The sequence below is a fragment of the Vicugna pacos genome, chromosome 29, assembly GCF_048564905.1.
Source record: "Vicugna pacos chromosome 29, VicPac4, whole genome shotgun sequence".
Taxonomy (NCBI): Eukaryota; Metazoa; Chordata; class Mammalia; order Artiodactyla; family Camelidae; genus Vicugna; species Vicugna pacos.
The window spans coordinates 13072116-13089481 of record NC_133015.1 but is presented as its reverse complement, the minus strand read 5'-3'; the positions used below and the strand labels follow the sequence as shown (position 1 = coordinate 13089481).

The 17366-nt window shown below is 42.2% G+C and overlaps 1 protein-coding gene across 1 annotated transcript in view; it reads left to right on the top strand.

The window, feature by feature from the left end:
• The window catches only part of LOC102543787 (potassium voltage-gated channel subfamily B member 2), a 166665-nt gene that overhangs the window by 72661 nt on the left and 76638 nt on the right, over positions 1–17366 (top strand). The gene's annotated exons all lie outside the window — the stretch shown is intronic.

Below are 17366 nucleotides of genomic sequence, written 5' to 3'. Positions count from 1 at the left end.
TTTGATTATGCAGAGAGAGGAAAGGTTTAGAAAAGTTGGGAAAACAAAGTGATATATACAGAAATGATATCTACAGAACTGATCCAAAATAAGTTACACAGGTTGCAGGTAGACAGTGACATGAGGACATTTCCTAGCTGAGAATCCTGGAGGAAAGGAGGGGACACAGACCAATCTGCAGAACTCACAGATGTTCCCAGAGCGGACCCTGTTGGTCCCAGTCGTCTGCCTTCCCCCACTTCTAAATTCTCCATCTAGTGGTTTTCCCAGACTCTGAATTCCCCCACACTCTTCAAATAAATAAATAAATAAATAAACAACCAATTAAAAATAGTGATTCTTGGCAAGTGCTGTCAACAGCCTTTTTTTTTTTTTCCAGAAAACACACACCATAATATGATCTAAGCCCCTCAGGCTCCTTAGCGAGGGGTATGAATATGTGGGAGCCCGGCTTGGGGGCTCACGGGCGAGAACATCTGCGGTGACCCCGGGAGACCGTCACCCGCGGCCGCGCCGCAGCCTCCCACGCCGTGGTCCCCCCGCGCACGGCCGACTCTCCGGCAGCCCCCGTGGTGCTGCCTGTGTGTGACAGGGAAGCTAAAAATACCTGCCAAGATGGCTTGGAGACCGACGTTCTCTCTCCAGCCTCGCGAGCTGCACAACGTGTGTAAGAAAATGATCCCAAAGCTCTAACATCCCAAATGATTCAAGTTTCTGTAGGACCTAGCAACAGAGGAGTCGGTCAGAACCATTCAGTTTATATGATATATGAAGGGATTTACATATTCATAGGATTTAATACTTCAGAGCTGTGCTGTCCAATGTGGTAACGACTGAACTTTAAATACAGCTGGTGTGAATTGAAGAGGTGCTACAAGAGTGATGGATTTCAAAGACTTAGTCCAAAAAAAAAAAAAGTGACCTATCTCATTAAAAAAAAAGTTTGTATTGATTGCATATTGAAATAATATTTCAATATATTGTGTTAAATGTGTTATTAAAATTAACATCACTTGCTTGCATGAACTTCTTTAAATGTGGCATAGAAACTTTTATTTACATGTATTTCTATTGGACAGCGCTGCTTTAGAAACTAAAGTTTCCTGGTTATTCTACTGGAAAACAGTTTAATACAACAATGAAAGGAAGATAGAGTAGCTGCCTCAGGTGGACCACAGAGAGCTGACAGTGCCCCTCCAGCAGAGACTGGGAAGGCATGTCTGGAAAGGAACAGGCAGGCTTATTGTCTGTGCCGATTCTATCCTGAGTCCCTCTTCTGCAACATCAACAATATCAATTAGTGCTACCTGGAAGGAGTTAGGATCTTAAACTTTCTGGAAAGAAAGGGATTCAAATGAACTACCCTGTGCAGTAGAGACAGGCATTCCAGTGCCCTCTTGAATGACTGTGATAAATCCCAGTGCCCCCTTTTTTTTCAATTGAAGTATAGTTGGTTTACAGTGTTGTGTTGACTTCTGGCGTATAGTATAGTGATTCAGTTATGCATGTATATATATTCCTTTTCATTCCTTTTCATATTACTTTTCATTTTATGTTATTACAAGATATTGAATATAGTTCCCTGTGCTATGCAGTAGGACCTCGTTATTTATCTGCTTTATATATAGTAGTGTGTATCTGCAAATCGCAAGCTCCTAATTTATCCCTCCACCCTTCCCTTTCCCATTGGTAGCCATAAGTTTGTTTTCTATGTCTGTGAGTCTGTTTCTGCTTTGTAAATAAGTTCATCTGTGTCATTTTCTAAGATTCCACATATGAGTGATATCATACGGTATTTTCCTTTCTGGCTTACTTCACTTAGGATGACACCACATCAACCAGTGTCCCTTTCTAACCAAAACGTTTCTTTTAGAAGCAATTGTGGTCCAAGGTTGTCGGACCCTCCAATGTTACATCTCAGATATATTAATTCAGTGCATTATGTATTAAGTCCTTAAATGTGGAAATGAATATCTGGACTTTTTCATTTTAATTGTGGTAAAATACACATGACATAAAATTTCCAGTCTTACTCATTTTAAGTGTGTATATTGCAGTAGTATTAAGTATACTCATACACAACCAATTTTCAGAACTCTTTTTATCTTGCAGAACTGAAACTCTCTACCCGTTAAACAGCAGCTCCCTGTTCCTCCCTGTTCCCATGGTATCTGGACTTGTGTCTGTCTGAGACTTTTGTTTTTCTGAGAAATCTAACCATCTCATATGTGAATGTTCTAGAATAAGAAATACTAATACATTATGATGAATATAAGTGATTCTGTACATATGGGTCTCCCTTTTTTATTGATACAAGACAGAAGACTGCAAATTTATGCAAATGTGTTTTTCAAAAGAATCTCAGTGAAATTACATCTCTTAACCCTTTCTGATCTGAATTTTTTATATGATCCAAATGATTTAAATCCAGCCTCTCAGTAATGACCTCTTGCACATACCAAGGAGCTTCTGCCACCTGCTGGTGTACCTGGAAGACTTGGCAGAGATCCCCAACATGATCACATCACCCAGTCCACATCCCAGCTTCCAGATCCTTCTATTCTAAAACCTAGAAAGATGAAATGATCATCAGTTCAGCTAGTGACTCATTCTGTTTTTTCCCAGAGAGGGTTTTTTTTTTTTTGTCTTGTTATACCATAAGAACAACATTACTTGACTCAAATATTTTCCTTCACTTACTTTAGAGGTTTAAAAAAAAATAGAAATAATCCAGTATCAACACCACAGTTTTAATAAAATCTAGACTAAAATCTTCAATTAAGTACAAAATCAAATAAAAACCTATTGAAATCTGTAGCTTAATCTAATCATCATTTGGTATTCACTTTACAGGGTTATTTGAGACACTGGTTAAATGTTGGTGGCTGTGTTCACACATCCGATGAGTGTGCATTGTAAACCCAAACATATAAACAGGGACTGTTTCCCTCTTTGTTGTTATTTAATCTGCTACATTTGACCTTTAGACAAATGATTTATAGTCAGGTTTGCCTTCTACGGCATTAACTTGTATTATCCATAATCTAGTCTGTCGTTTCTTTCTCTTTTTTTTTTATTTCTTTCTTTCCTATTTAATGAATATCCACAATATGCCAAGCCCTATGTGAAGTGTTATGAATAAATTGATAAGATCTCATTCTAATCTTTGTGGAATGATGTGCAAGGAAAAAAACATGCTTTAGAGTTTTCTTAGAGTTTTTTCTTGTTCTTCAAAATAGGAATAAAAATGTTTGCCTGGTTTCAACAGGATGTAAACATTTCTTAAATGCTTCATAAATGATTTCAGAAGGAGGAAAACCCACCACCTCTGTGTCTGGTCTTATGAATAATCTAGACAGTCTTCTCATTGTCATCCAAGAATATAGAGACCAGTGGGAGCATTTCTTGACCCTCCAGTATTAGGAGACATTCAGATACGTTACTCACATAACCTGCCATCACACACATCAGCTGATATAATGTGACTGGAATCATGGTCTGATAGAAAGTCTAAGAGTAAATTTTACTGTGATGACAAGTGATGAACAAACATCCTCCTACACAGCCAAAGTGAAATGGGGATGAAAGTCATTTTCTCTTGTGTCAAATCTCCAAAAATGATTAATTTATTAATCAGAATACTTTAGGAAATTTAAAAAAAAATACCTAGGAATCTAATGAAGAGGGACATGAATAATCCAGATGATTAAGTCCTACTGTGCAATTTTCTTTATAAGTTGGTCTACGGTGAATGCCAGGAAGACTCTGTAAGAATCTGATAAGAGAACCCTAATGTTTAATTGTTCTGTTCTGTATCAGAATGTTAACTTGCCTGTAATTTGCATGAGGCAGAATTTGATCTGAAGGGGGTGCATCCTGGACCCCTGTCTATCGAAGTGCTCAGTGTGTCTTCCTTGGAGTCAGAGGAACCTATAGGAGAGTCCAGTGGCTCAGTTCTCAGACCCCGGGATCCCAGCACTTCTGTACCTGGGATCCATTCCAACTCTTCTTGAACCCATCGTGTGGGCTTGTGTGAAACACTGAATCTCCCTGAGCTAGAATTTCCTGTCTATAAAACAAGGGGGGGTGGGCTCAACATCCTGATTGTACAAAAAATCCGAATAATGCAAGAAGAAGGAAACTGGAGGTTTGTAAATGTTATTCTGGGTCTGTCCTCATTGGCTGGCTTGTTAAGACGATGCTGTCTCATTGCAGCATTTCTGTTGGGAAAGGTTCTCTTGCAGTCAGCCGGAGCTGATCGATGTTGAGGTTAACTTTCTCTGACTGTATTGATCGAGTGAAACAGTTATCCCCATAGCTGGAGGGAAAAAATAAATTCCTTCTACTGACGTAGATCATAGAGATGCCCATCACAGTTCAGGGGCTTTTCTCATCATTTTCCCTCTGAAGTTGACATGGCTCTAGGAGAACACATGCTCACCTACAGCTCTGAGGAAGTGGGCACCGAGGAAGGGGTGGGGGAGAGAACAGAGGCATCATTTACTGAAATGGGGAGGGTGGAGACGGAAGAGGCAGGAAAGTGAAGGCTGTGATGTGCGGTTACTGGTTTGTTCTAATAGAGGACTTTAGGACCCAAGCCATCTGGACATGCTTCAGGGGACAATGAAAAACAAACAAAAAAAAGGTTTTATAAATGGAAGGAAGGCTGATAGGTTTTTAGGGGAAAGAGACGAGTCATGACCTTGTGATCGAGTGGCAAGGAAGGAGGCTTCCAGTGTTCAGGAAGCTTGGACCAGACGACAAAGATTACCCACTCATTTGTAAAATGTCACAACGTGGGCACTCCATTTCATGGTTGGTTTGGAAGGGGAAAAAAAAAAAGGAAAATGGCTCTTGGTAATGATGATCTCTTGTAAGGCTAGTAATATAGTTTAATATTTATTAATTAATAATTGATAACTAATATGGTTTCTTCTAGGGCTATCAGAATGAATTTACACAACTTTTCCTGGTGTTTTAATGTTTCTGTGCTAGAAGGGATGCATATTATCAGTTGGATACGTTTAAATCTGTTTTTCTAACGAATAATAGTAAATCTCAGAGCTAACATTTATCTTCCTGGCGGTATTCTAAATGCATTACCTGTAACTGATTCTCACAGTAGCCACTGGAGGAAGGTCTGTTACTCTCCGTTTTATAGATGAGAAGTCACGGAGAAGTCAGGAACCCAAAGTCTCACCTAGGGAGGGTCACACTCAGGCTGGCCCCAGAGATGACACTCCCATTTGCATACTGTGTCCTCTCCAGCCACTGCTCCCTCGGTGCCCTCTTGCTCACCCCTTCTTTTCACAGATGGCCAGATGCTTCAGGGCTTTATTCATCACCACCTAAGCCTCTGTTCATTAGATAGAGTGGTTAAGCTGGTCAGGAGCTTATCCTATAAATCACTTAGTAGATACGGAACTGAAAACCGTGCCTCCTCGTTTTTCTATCCACTCCACTTTAATATATAAATCAATCTGGTTTATTTGATGTTCTTGTTAGTAAAATATTTAAACATGATCTGTTTTCCAAATACATACTAATTTCCTAAATATCTTTATTCTGCCTTATGCAAACTTTGCTTTCTGTACCGATCTCCCATTCAGAGCATATGGAGCTGAATGGTCTGAGGGAAAACTTCTCGGATCATCTGTATGCTCAGAAAACCTCGGAGAACTGCCTAAAAGAAGGAAGCACCCATCCAGGGCGTTTTGCTTGACTGGGCTGCCACTCTGCCACGGCACTTCATCCCTCTGTGCTTGTGGAAGTGCTGTCTTCTGCAAAAAAAAAAAAAAAATCACGTGATGGTTCTGTACTGCATTCACAATCTCTCTCCAAATGGTTTTATAAGCCGGAGATGGCTTTTCACAAATTATTTTTACTCAGGTGTTTTTTAACTAAAGAGGGAATTGAAAATCTACTGGTTACAGAATAAAGGTCTCAAAATTTAAACTTGTCCCATATGATCTTGTTCACTAGAGTCCCCAGGACTCCCACCTCCTGATGTTCATGCCGTTGTGTCTCATTCTTCCCTGGAGTATGGGTGGGGCCTGTGACTTGCTTCTAACCAATAGAACCGGGGTGAAAGAACTATGTGATAACATGTATGTGATTACGTAACATTGCAGCGCCTATCTTGTTGGAGTCTCTCTCTCTCTCTCCCCTTGCTGCTGACTTTGAAGAACTGAGCTGCCCGTGTTGGGAGCCCACATTTCAAGGGGCTGAGGGCAGCCTCCTGGAGCCAAGGGAGCTTCTAGCCAACAGCTGTAAATCACCGAAGCTCCCAGTATCACAGCCATAAGGAACTGAATTCTGCCAACAAAATCAGATACTTTTCCCAGCCAAGTCTAAGATGAGACCTTAGCACTGGCTGACACCTTTATTGTAGCCTTGTGAGATCCTAGCAGAGGACCTGGTCGGGCTGTATCAGGACTCCTGACCCACAGAAACTGGGAGATTTCTAACAAACAGCTAAGTGTTTGTTGTTTTGAGTCACTAAGCTTGTAGTAATTTCTTACATAGAAATAGGGAGCTAACACAAGCACCTACAGTGTTCTAGACACGGTCTTAGATGTTGGCAATGGAGCAGTGGGCAAAACAGTCTTCCCCGAGGAGCTTGGGTTCAAATAAATCCAGAACGCACACACGTATATATATTAGAAGCTTTAATTCATCTAAATTATAGTTTCAAAATAAAAAGCTTGATAGTCTCAGCTAAATAAGAAAGAAAATCCAAATTTGCTTAAAATCCTCATTCCAACATGGTAGACATTTTACATTTGAAGGTTTTGTTTTTGGTTCAGAGGAGAAAAAAAGATTATTCTGAACAAATGCTAGCATTGAATTACCAGGTCATGCTCTTCAAGGAAAGACCATAAGCTGGGCTTTGTCAGCTGTGGAGAGACGAGTTCTCTGCAGCTGCAGCGTCAGAATCAGAGATGGGCAGTGCCTGATAATTTGGTCACACAGCACATGTACCCACTTCAAAAGCAATATACTTAAAGGCTAAATACAAAACTGCCAAAAGTCATCAAAGTAAAAAGCAATTTCAAAATTAGCCAAACGATTCTATTTTGATTGAAAGACGACTGTCTAAAGGAAAACCTGGAATCATTCTGCATCTTCAGAAGACTGAAGTCACATTTATTAACCTGCACAAATGTTAGTTCTGGTGTCTGGGCTGAAGCGCTAAGGAGGGCAGGGTCTTGGCTTGAATCTCTATACAAGCACCCTGGCTTTATATTGCAGTCCCATCCTGCCGGGCACACAGTGGGTCATGTGTCTGGTGGTTCTGTGCTACTAGTCTCTTGGGAACCAGGAGCCTGTGCTTTATTTAGCAGACCACAAAGCTAATGCCACATTCTATGGAACAGACTTAAGAACCTTTTAAAATTAATAAGTAACCCATCATATTCAGAACATCCATGGGCAGCTTATACATGTACTGCACTGCATTAAATGGCTAACATTTGTATTGTGTGTGCAGACGGTGTCTGAATTCTTGTTCTTAGCAACACATATTGAGCATCAGCTCTGTCTGGACATTGTACTGAGTATTTTGAAATGTATTTCATTTTGTTTTCTTAAAAGGATCATTATCCCCATTGTATGGATGAAGAAACTGAACCTCAGAGAACCCAAGGGACATACCCAAATTCCAACAAAGGAGACGTAGTGGGGTGGGATCAAGATTCTAATCCAGGCAGTCTGATTGCAGAGCTGTGCCCTCAACCACCATGTGTGCTGCCTCCCATTAACCTGATAATCACGAGGCCAGAAATCATGTTCTTTTGTTTGTTCCTTAGAACAACCTTGTGAAAGACACCTGGGGATGATAGGATGAGCATTGAGTGACTCTCTCAAACAACCAATTTGAGGAGGAACTGAGATGGAGACATGCCTCTGATGGCACAGTCACACCTTACACAGCCGGGATGAACAGGGGCACTGAGGACTATGGTCCTAAGTAGATGACCAGTGTATGCTATTTAGGAAGTATTTAAAAGACCACTTTACTTCCTGTAGCCCCACCATGAGTTTAATAATGCCTCATATCCAAAATTACATGCTAAAATCCTTTACCTGGAAGCTTTGATCTCCTTGAAATTGTTCCTAGTCCTTTAACCTTATCAGTCATGTATACTTTAGTAAGAATAAGTTTATCTCACTCTTCCATGAAAGCAGAGTTTTATACAAAAGAGAATACAAAAATATAAGGCTCCCAGGTGCTAAATCTAGAAAAAGTCACCAAAGAATGAAGAAAAGGGGCAGGAGGGATGGAGCCTAGTGACAAACAGATATGAAAAACACTTTCCAGAGCTTTTAAATTTGGAGTTTTCTGTGCATATAGTTACACTTTCTATCACAGTAGAAAGTTGTAGAGTAGAAACAGTGGAAAGTACCTGTATAGATTCGAAAAGCGAGGTAGAGTCAGTTCTGCTATACGCGTATTTTGAAAACACAGTTGATACATTAGAGAACAGTTTGAGCATAACAGGCATTTCTTGTTTTCTTATGCATGTTTTTGTCATGATGAACACTAGATGAATAAGGAAAAGTGCACTCAGCTACAATGAGCTGTGCAGAAATGCACCAATCACACATGTGTACGCACCTCAGGCATCTGCCAGCTGCCTCAGTTCCCTGCGGGTTATGAGCCACATCCATCCACATCTGGGGTTCCCCCTTTCCCCGGTTTCAGGTAACCCTCCTCCCAACACTTCACCATAACTCACAAGCTGCCGTCCTTCCAAAGTTCACTTTCACAAGCAAACTCCAGGCCATTTCAGGATAAAGTGTTCTATATGTTGTAGTATTTAGGTATTCCGGAACCATTTAACATGTGTAAAACTTTGCTACCATTTTTATCAGGTGACTTTTCTTTTTTTCAATGTTTCACTGCTGAAACTTTGGGCATCCATTTTTCTCATGTGCCCCGTGCTCTTTATTGCGCGATTTTACACAGCGCGGTGATTTTTAGAAACGTTAGAGCAGAACTGACTGTCCTGTCCTGTATCATGTGGATCGTGTTTGTGCAGGAGGCCGACATTATTTGAAGCACTTCTTGTCACAGCAGTTTAGCAGGTTGGCAGGTTTCTCCAGGAAAGAAGCGCTAACCAGGCATCAAAACAATACTTCTTAGGAGAGTGCCCGGAGGACAGCTCCCACAGGACTAGGTGCATTGATCGTCTAGGTTGATATGTCAAAAGAACTCATGCTAATGACAATGTGTCTCTCTCCAGTGCCTCGGGGCGCAGCTTTCAGATAGTGAAATTCTCACCTCTGCTTCCACCTTTTTATTCTCAGATTTAGCTGAGATCGGGAGTTGGTGGGTTTCCCTTGGGGTCAACATTTGGGAATAGTCCTAACCCTGCTCCCTGCTGGTGAATAACATCCACATGAAAACCCCACCGTGAGGTTAAGACCTTGGCTGGTGAGCCTGCTGACTCCCTCCTCTTACCTTTGTAAAGCATCCTCTGAGTCTCCCTTCCTTTGCTTCAAAGCTTCGGAAGTAGATCTGTGCTTTTGGAGCTCTGTGCAGCTCCAGAATTCATTAGAGCTGCATGTGTGAGAGACTTACCTTTTAGGCACTAAATCAATGGTAATGTAACAGGAGAGTCAAAACCATCGTCAAGAAGTAAGCGGAAGGCAGTGACACCAAGGACAAAAAAGGACGACATTTGGAAGCCTTAGTGCCATCCAGTGGTTCTGAAGTAGGGTAAAGCCAGATACGGTAAATCTCAGTAGTTTAAATTCAGGACTTTTGAAAAATAAATTGCAACTTGTACTCAAATGCCAAAGAGAAAATTCAGGTGTTAACCATGGGAAGAATCCCATTGACAGGAGGAGGAGACTCCTGGTGTTTGGTAACTCCTTATTTAGGGGCACTGATGTCACTTGAAGTTAATTCAAGCCCTACCTTAGTCTTTCGTAGGCAGGCTCTCTCCTTAACAGGCTTCCGCAAACTCCAGGCTTACAGTCTATCCTCTCAGCAATCCCAGTGGAAAACAAATGTATCTTTCCCAGAATTTCCAGAGTAATAACAACAATAATAATAGCGACTCCACATGGAGCCTCCCTGGTCGGGTGTGAACTGCATGCCAAACCCTGAGCGAGGCATGAAGCTGGTGTGACAAGAGAAATGTGATGCTCTGATGGGCCAGCCCTGACTCATGCTCAGTTTGGAGCCAGGAAAGGAATAAATTTCAAATTGCATCACAGGAATTGAGAGTAGAAGATAAGCAGTTCCTCAGAGGAAATCACAGCGCTGTCCCCAGAAGGGGGACGGGTTCTGGACACGCAAGAAGAGCAGGTGGCCTCTCTCAGGGCCTCCTAAGCCAGCCTCTTGCTAGGACTGGGGCTGTATAGGTGACCAAGAGACAGAGCCTCTGGCCCCCTCAGTTTACAGTAGTTTGGGGACATTCGTTGAATAAATACACAATTGAGGAAAGTGAAACTTAGAGAGGTGAAGTCACTTTCTCGATGCCACACAGCAAGTTAGAGGCAGCACAGTGTCTAGAAACTCTGGAATCATCTCCAATATCAAGGGGCCACATAGCATTCTTTCTGTGTGCATGTCTGTGTTCAACTTTCCTTCTTTTTATAAGGGGACCCATCATAGTAAATGAGGACCCACCCTAATGGCTTCATTTCAACTCAGGTATTACCTGTAAAGACCCTGTTTCCAAATAAGGTCACAGTGTGAGGCACAGGGGGTTAGGGCTTCAACATATCTTTTTGAGGTGGACGTAATTCAACTCGTAACAGCACTGTAATTAAATTGTTCAGTTGTCAGACATTGGTATCAATACGCGAACAAATGTCCTTTGCCACATTAGAGTTCTAACAAATGAACATTTCATTCCTTTTAGAAAGCAGATATTCTTAGGGAGTTGCTTTCCATATTATTCAGAATGGCCTGTGGGAGTTGTCAGTCGGTCCTGGTCCTCAGCCGTATGCCGGTACTTACTTTGGGCAAGTACAACCTTAATTTTAGAGCCGAGTCAGTCAACCCACTGCCTTGTTCTATATGGCCTCCAAGCCAAGAATGGTTTTCACATATTTAAAGCATTGAAAAAAATCAAAAGGAAAGGAATATTTCATGACATGTGAAAATTACATGAAATTCAAATATCAGTCCCAATAAAGTTTTATGGGTGCATGGCCCCACTCACTCATTTGCATATCATCTCTAGCTGCTTTCACACTCTACCAGCAGAGTTGAGGGGTTGGAAAAGAGACCGTTTGGTCCACAAAGCTTAAAATACTTACCATGTGCCATTTACAGGAAATGTTTGCTGACCCCTGCTTTAGGATGCTAATTCTGTGAACCGTACGTCATTCACAGTCCATTGCTGCCACTCCCAGATGACACAGCCCAGCCGCCAAGGCAGCTAATAAGTATGATGTTGCCAACCTCATGTTGTGAGGGATGTTTTTGTTCATCAGTGATAACATCATGATTTGGCCTAATCCGTTGCTATGGGACGATTCATACAGTTAATCAGTAAGCATTTAATTAGAAAGCTGAATCAATGCTGTTAATGGGCATGCTTAATATTCCATTGACAGAATTAACTGCTAGAGATCAAAGGTGTGTTCATCACCGCCCCCAGGCTCCCCCCACTATGGCAGTATTTTGTTGAACATAACCTCTGCGTGTAGTTTACACCTTGAAATAATTCAGATGAGTTAAATTCAGTGGGTTTGTATTTAACCCCTTCTGTATTGGTTTCCTATTGCTGCCAAAATAAATTACCATAAACTTGACTTAAAAACAGTGCAAATTTTATTATCTCAGAGATCTGTGGGTCAGAAGTCCAGGGGGTCGAGTGATTTCTCTGTTCAGGTTGAGACCAAGATGTCAGCAGAGCTGCATTCCTTTCTGGAGATTCTGGGAAAGAATCTGCTTTCCATGCTCCTCCAGATTGTTGGCAGAAGTCGGTTCCTTGTGGCTATAGGGCTGGGGCCCCTGCTTCCTTGCAGGCTGTCCCAGGAAGCTGCCTGCATCCCTCATCTTTATGCCCACCTCCATCGTCAGACCAGCGATGGCACCTCAACTCCTTCTCATGCTTCAAGTCTCTCTGTCTTCTCCTTCTGCCTCATCGCTCCTGCCTGTAGCCAGAGAACATTCACCTTTAAGGGCTTACGTGATGAGATTGATTCCTTCAGGCAGTTAAGGAAGATCTCCCTAAAGTTTATAACATTATTTCATCTGAAAAGTCTCTTTGCCATGTAATTTAAGAGATTCAGGTTGCAAGAATTAGAGTGAGGACATCGTTGGGGAGCCATTTGGCCAGCACATCTTCTGCGGATTCTGTCTTTCCAACCTGAGCATTCTGCTCCTCTGTGTTCCCCTTCAAGACAACGCAGGATCATCACATGGCCCTGGTGACTGTGTTCTCTTTTTCAGTTTGGGAGCCCCTTTTGCTGGGTCATTTCTTTGAACTGTAAAGTTGGCATTTCATCTGGGCGTCACCATGTTATTCCCATGCAACACAGTTAAACAGTCTAAGCCAAAATCGCTCAGAATATGTATACTTAGTCATTTCATGGATAAAATATACATTAACAACACTATGAACATGGCACCTAGGCTTGTGCAGTGCACAACACACTCAGCCTGACACTGCCATCTTAACAAAAGTTCTGTCTATATTCTGGTCACCCACCCTCTCTCTCTTCTAAAGTCAAAAGCAGGGGAGTGAGACTGAAAAACATGGGTGCTCTCTGAAGTTTGGAATATATCCATTTATTCCTGACTTTTCAAATTATGGGCAAATTATCACCTTACTGGGTCCTCTATTCCTGGTTACCCATCTGAATCTTGTTGAAGTCCAGGTTTGGAAGAGTTCTTGGACTTAATCCAAGTGTGAGAAAACTTGAATTATTGTGGAAATTCAGGCTCCATTATAAATGCATTTAGAAAATGCTGGATAACTAACTGAAGGAGATCCCCACACGATGTGGGGGATGTGGTAATGGGGAACTTACCTTTCTGTTCACTGACTATAACCGCAGCACAGAGGCACTCAGAGAGAGTATAGACCAGGACTGCTTAAACTCTAGCATGGTCGTCAGTCACTGGGGAACTTGTGAAATGCAGGTTCTAATGATATGAGTCTGGACTGGGACTTAAGACTCCACATTTCTAACCACCTCCCAGGTGATGTAACCCCTGCAAGTCCATAGACCACACTTGTCATGGCAGGAGTTTAGATGATGAGAATAATGGGTGAATTTCTTTCCGAAGGATTATTTTCTTTCCCATTCTAATTTGTGATTTCTAGGTTAAATAAATTCATGTTACTGGGACAGTCAAATAATTCAGTTCCACTTTTCTTTCTTGGCATTGGGGTTTCAGTGTAATTTTAATGACACTGTATTCCCTCAGCAGGGAAAAACAACTATGAAGAACGCCATTCATTCTAATCAACTCTAATCTAATTAAAGAGAGTAATAAGTGTATAAAAGAATACATCAAGTTAAAATTTGGATCCAAATAGGGTCCTGATGACTGGGTTAGCATGAGGAAGATCATTTTTTTCAAAATGTTTCAGGTACAATTGGAGAATAGACAGTGTGGTCTAATGGTTTGTGTTGATGGGGAGCCATTTGAGGTTGGACTAAAATAGTCCCTTCTCTCCCTCCTCGACATCTCTTTTCAGCCTCCTAGAGTTCTTTGGGAAGCCCAGAAACATGCTAGCTTTTGTTGTGTGTGTTGTGTTGGTCCAGGCAGTATGAGTCCGAAATCTTAGCATTTGTGTTAAGTGGCCCCGGGTCCGGTCTGGGTGGATAGCACAGGCTCCACACTCGAGCCTTTTATGGGAGAAGCCTAACCCTCTCAGAGTGCTTTGTCATACCTGAAGCTTGGTGTGAGGCTGGGTATCCCCGGGGAGGTGCCTGCTTGTCTGTGTTTGCTGGCAAAGCTGGACTCCGATAGGCTTCTTCTCCCCATTCAATCCTGATTGAAGGTAGGTGGGGGCAGATATCACATCCCTCACCTTCCGTGGTCAAAGAATTTGAAAGCGTTTCTAAAGCAATATAGCTCAACTTAGGAGAGATTCTGAATCATCAAGATTAGGTTTGGTTACCATCAAAGTGAAGGAATTATCTTCCTGGTGACTCAGCTCAGTGTGCCTGATTGACAGCAGAGGCCCCTGAGGCATTCGGTGGGGTCCTCCTGGGGAACTTGGAGCCCAGGCTTGAACGAAGAGCATCTCTCTCTGCAGCCGAGATCTCACCAGGGATAGTGGGAAAGGCTCCCGGTCTTCAGTTTTATTTCCTCACCTCTAGTGCTACCGGGTTTGCATCTGGCTACTTTTGTAAGATGGAGGTACACTGCAAAGGCTGGTACCCACCCTATGCAGAAAAGGGCTAAAACCTTATTTGGGGTATGAAAGATAAAGGCGAAAAGACAAGAGTCTGTGTGAACAAAGCATTCAGAGTAGACCAATTCCCACCCGCCTGCCTTCGACCAAAAGTGTTTTATAATCTGGGTCTTCTCTGTGGCATCTGTTTCCTCAGAGAGAAATGGTCTGATTCCTGGCACCCTTCTGCCTACTGGTTGTGTCACTTTGGGCAAGCTCCTTAATTTCCTAGTTGCCCCAGTTTTCTCATCTATGAAATGGGACTAGTAGAAATCCATAGGGGCTTGTGAGGATTATAAGCTTACACATCTGACTGATTAGGACATTGCCTGGCACATCCACGAGCTCGGTGAAAACTAGCTCTTTCTGTTGAGTTTTCTGATGTTCAGAGAACCTGAGGCAACAGCAGTGAGATCAGAAGACATGGGTTCAGTCTGACTCTGGGCACCAATTTGGGCCTGTCACGCGGGGTCTCTGCAGCTCTGTCTCTGTAAAACAGGGAACATGGTACCTGTCTCTTCTGGTTCCAGTTAAGGTGAAAGGACAATTTATACGAAGAGGAGGTTGTCACTCGAGGAGGTTGAAGTCCAGCTCATGACAGCAAGTATGTACCTACTAAAAGGTATTAAGTTAACCGAGAGCAAGCAAACAAGCTGCTTCTCTAAATTAGACATCTTCTTGCAAACACGTACCCATTGTGAGCAGTGGAAGTGATGTGTTTTCCTCTAGTTTGTTCTAATCCTTTCATTTTGATTAAATGAGATTATAATCATGACAACGACATTTACTGAATGCTTTATATCCTTCATCTCGTCAGTCCTTCCCACAACCAGGCAAAATCATGGTAGCGAATATTACGATCCCTGTTATACTGTATATTAGAAATCTGCAGCTCAGAGAGGTTAAGCAACTTGCCGAAGGTCACATAGCCACTGAGGGGCAGAGGCAAGGCTGTAACCTAGTTCTCTCTGACGCCAAAGATGGCACGCTTTACAACTACAATGTTCTCCCTTCCATAAGTCAAGTCAAATCTCTTGATCTCTCAGAGAAGTTTTTGTTGTGACAGTTCAAATTAGAGAAGATCAGGTCTTAATTTCAGTTCAAAGCAAGCAAGGTGGCCAAAGGAGAAGAAAGAGCAAGGGTTCACAAAAGTCAGGTGCTGATCCGTTTCTGACACTGACAAACTCTGACATGCCTTAAGGCTGAATCGCTATCTTCCAGTCTTGAAATGCCTGCCTCCCAAAATCATCCCCCTTACAGGAGGGCGTCGTGAGCAGTACTGGGTTAGAAGGGGAAGGAATGGTTGGTGCTCTTACCTGGAAGCTGCCTTTGCTGAGTAAGCGCACGGTTCTTTTGAAAGTGCCATTCTTACTCGGGTGGCTTGACGTGGTTGATAGTGATTCTAGAGCCAAAGCCTCCCTGCCACCATCTCTAGGTGATAGACCTGTGTGAGGCCTTCGACTCAGTCTCTGCCAACAATAACCAGAGGTAGGTGAAGATGAAAAAGTCTACTGCATAGTGTGGTCTGGAATAACCCAGTGTTTATTAGCCTTACTGGATTAAACTAGGCTGCAAAGAATAGCCCTACCCCTACACTAAATGAACTCTGTATTTCATACTGGCCCGTATCGAGAGAGTTAATCTGTTTTTGCTGGGCGAGTTGTACTAAGGGATTTCACAGCTTAGTTCATTGCTTTTGTAAACAACGTTTTTCCTCCTCCTTCTGAATAGATCTTTTTGTAGGGAAATTAGAGCTATCAGTCCACCCAGAGGGATGTAATCACGTCACTCTTTTCCATCAGATGATCCTATTAGCTGATCGTAAGCATGTGTGTGGGCTGGGAGACGGGAGGAAGCAGAGAAGGACCTAGAAGGCAGAAATGTGTGCGGTGTTGCTCATGCTGCTAACAGCAAAGATGTGCCCCAGTGCTCCTGGTTGAGCTCAGAGACACACTCTCTCTCTCTGTCTCTCTCCCTCCCTTTCTCTTACTGTCCTTTCAAAGTAGCTAAATCTTGAAAGTCTTGGAAGACCTCAAGTTCCTCTTCTCTCATCTCCTTCATGTATAAATGTCATTTAACAGTTGAGTTGCACTGTTATGCATTTGACGAAAAGACTATTAAACCTACAGGTCACCAAGGACTTGCCATCAACCTTGTATGAAAACAGTGAGGAACAAAAGTAGAGTAGGGGCTGCAAAGCCAACTAGACACCAGATTTGAAGGTACTTGAGGGGAATATTAAAAAGAAGAAGGAGGAGGAGAACACCAGCTGTGGAGTGAGGAGTAAACAGAAGTAAAAACTGGAAGGACTGTGGGTGGGTGCTTCCTTGTTTCTCCTCTTACCAACCCTGAGACTTGGGCCTTTGTGTTCTCATCTGCAAAATGGGATAATCATAATGCCAATGTCATATAGTTGTGAAGACTGAGTGAAAAAATAATGGAAAGCAATTGGCACAGATTATCACCTGTGTTCATTTGCTATTGTTAGAATCATTACTCTTTTCCTCACAGTAGTAATTAGAGATTCTGTGAGGGATCATTTAAGATCCTATGAGCTTTGAAATGTGTCAGAACCTGTTCTGTCATCTCGTCTTTTTTTTACCCCCTTCCATTTTTATCTTTCACATTACGCTAAAACTAGAGTAAACACCCCAAGGTTTTCCCTGGTAAGTATATGGAAACTTGCAAAGTATTGATAAACCGTGGTGAAATTAAGCCTTTTTGCTCTTTAATCCCTAGAAGCTATTTCTACCCAGGGCTCTGGCCACCAAGTTTCACAATTGTTTGGTCTAATTGTTTGGTCTCTCTCCAAAATAACCACGTCACAATCTCTTTCACAGCCCCAGAAAATCCTTTTGTAGAAGCTGAGTTCTTCTCTTAATAACTGCTTCTAATGATTCCATTTGCTTGTATAAGGCAAACACCTATATTTTTAACTCAGCCTTAAAATCTTAACTACTGTCTAATTTCTGCCTCTTAAATTAAAAAAAAAAC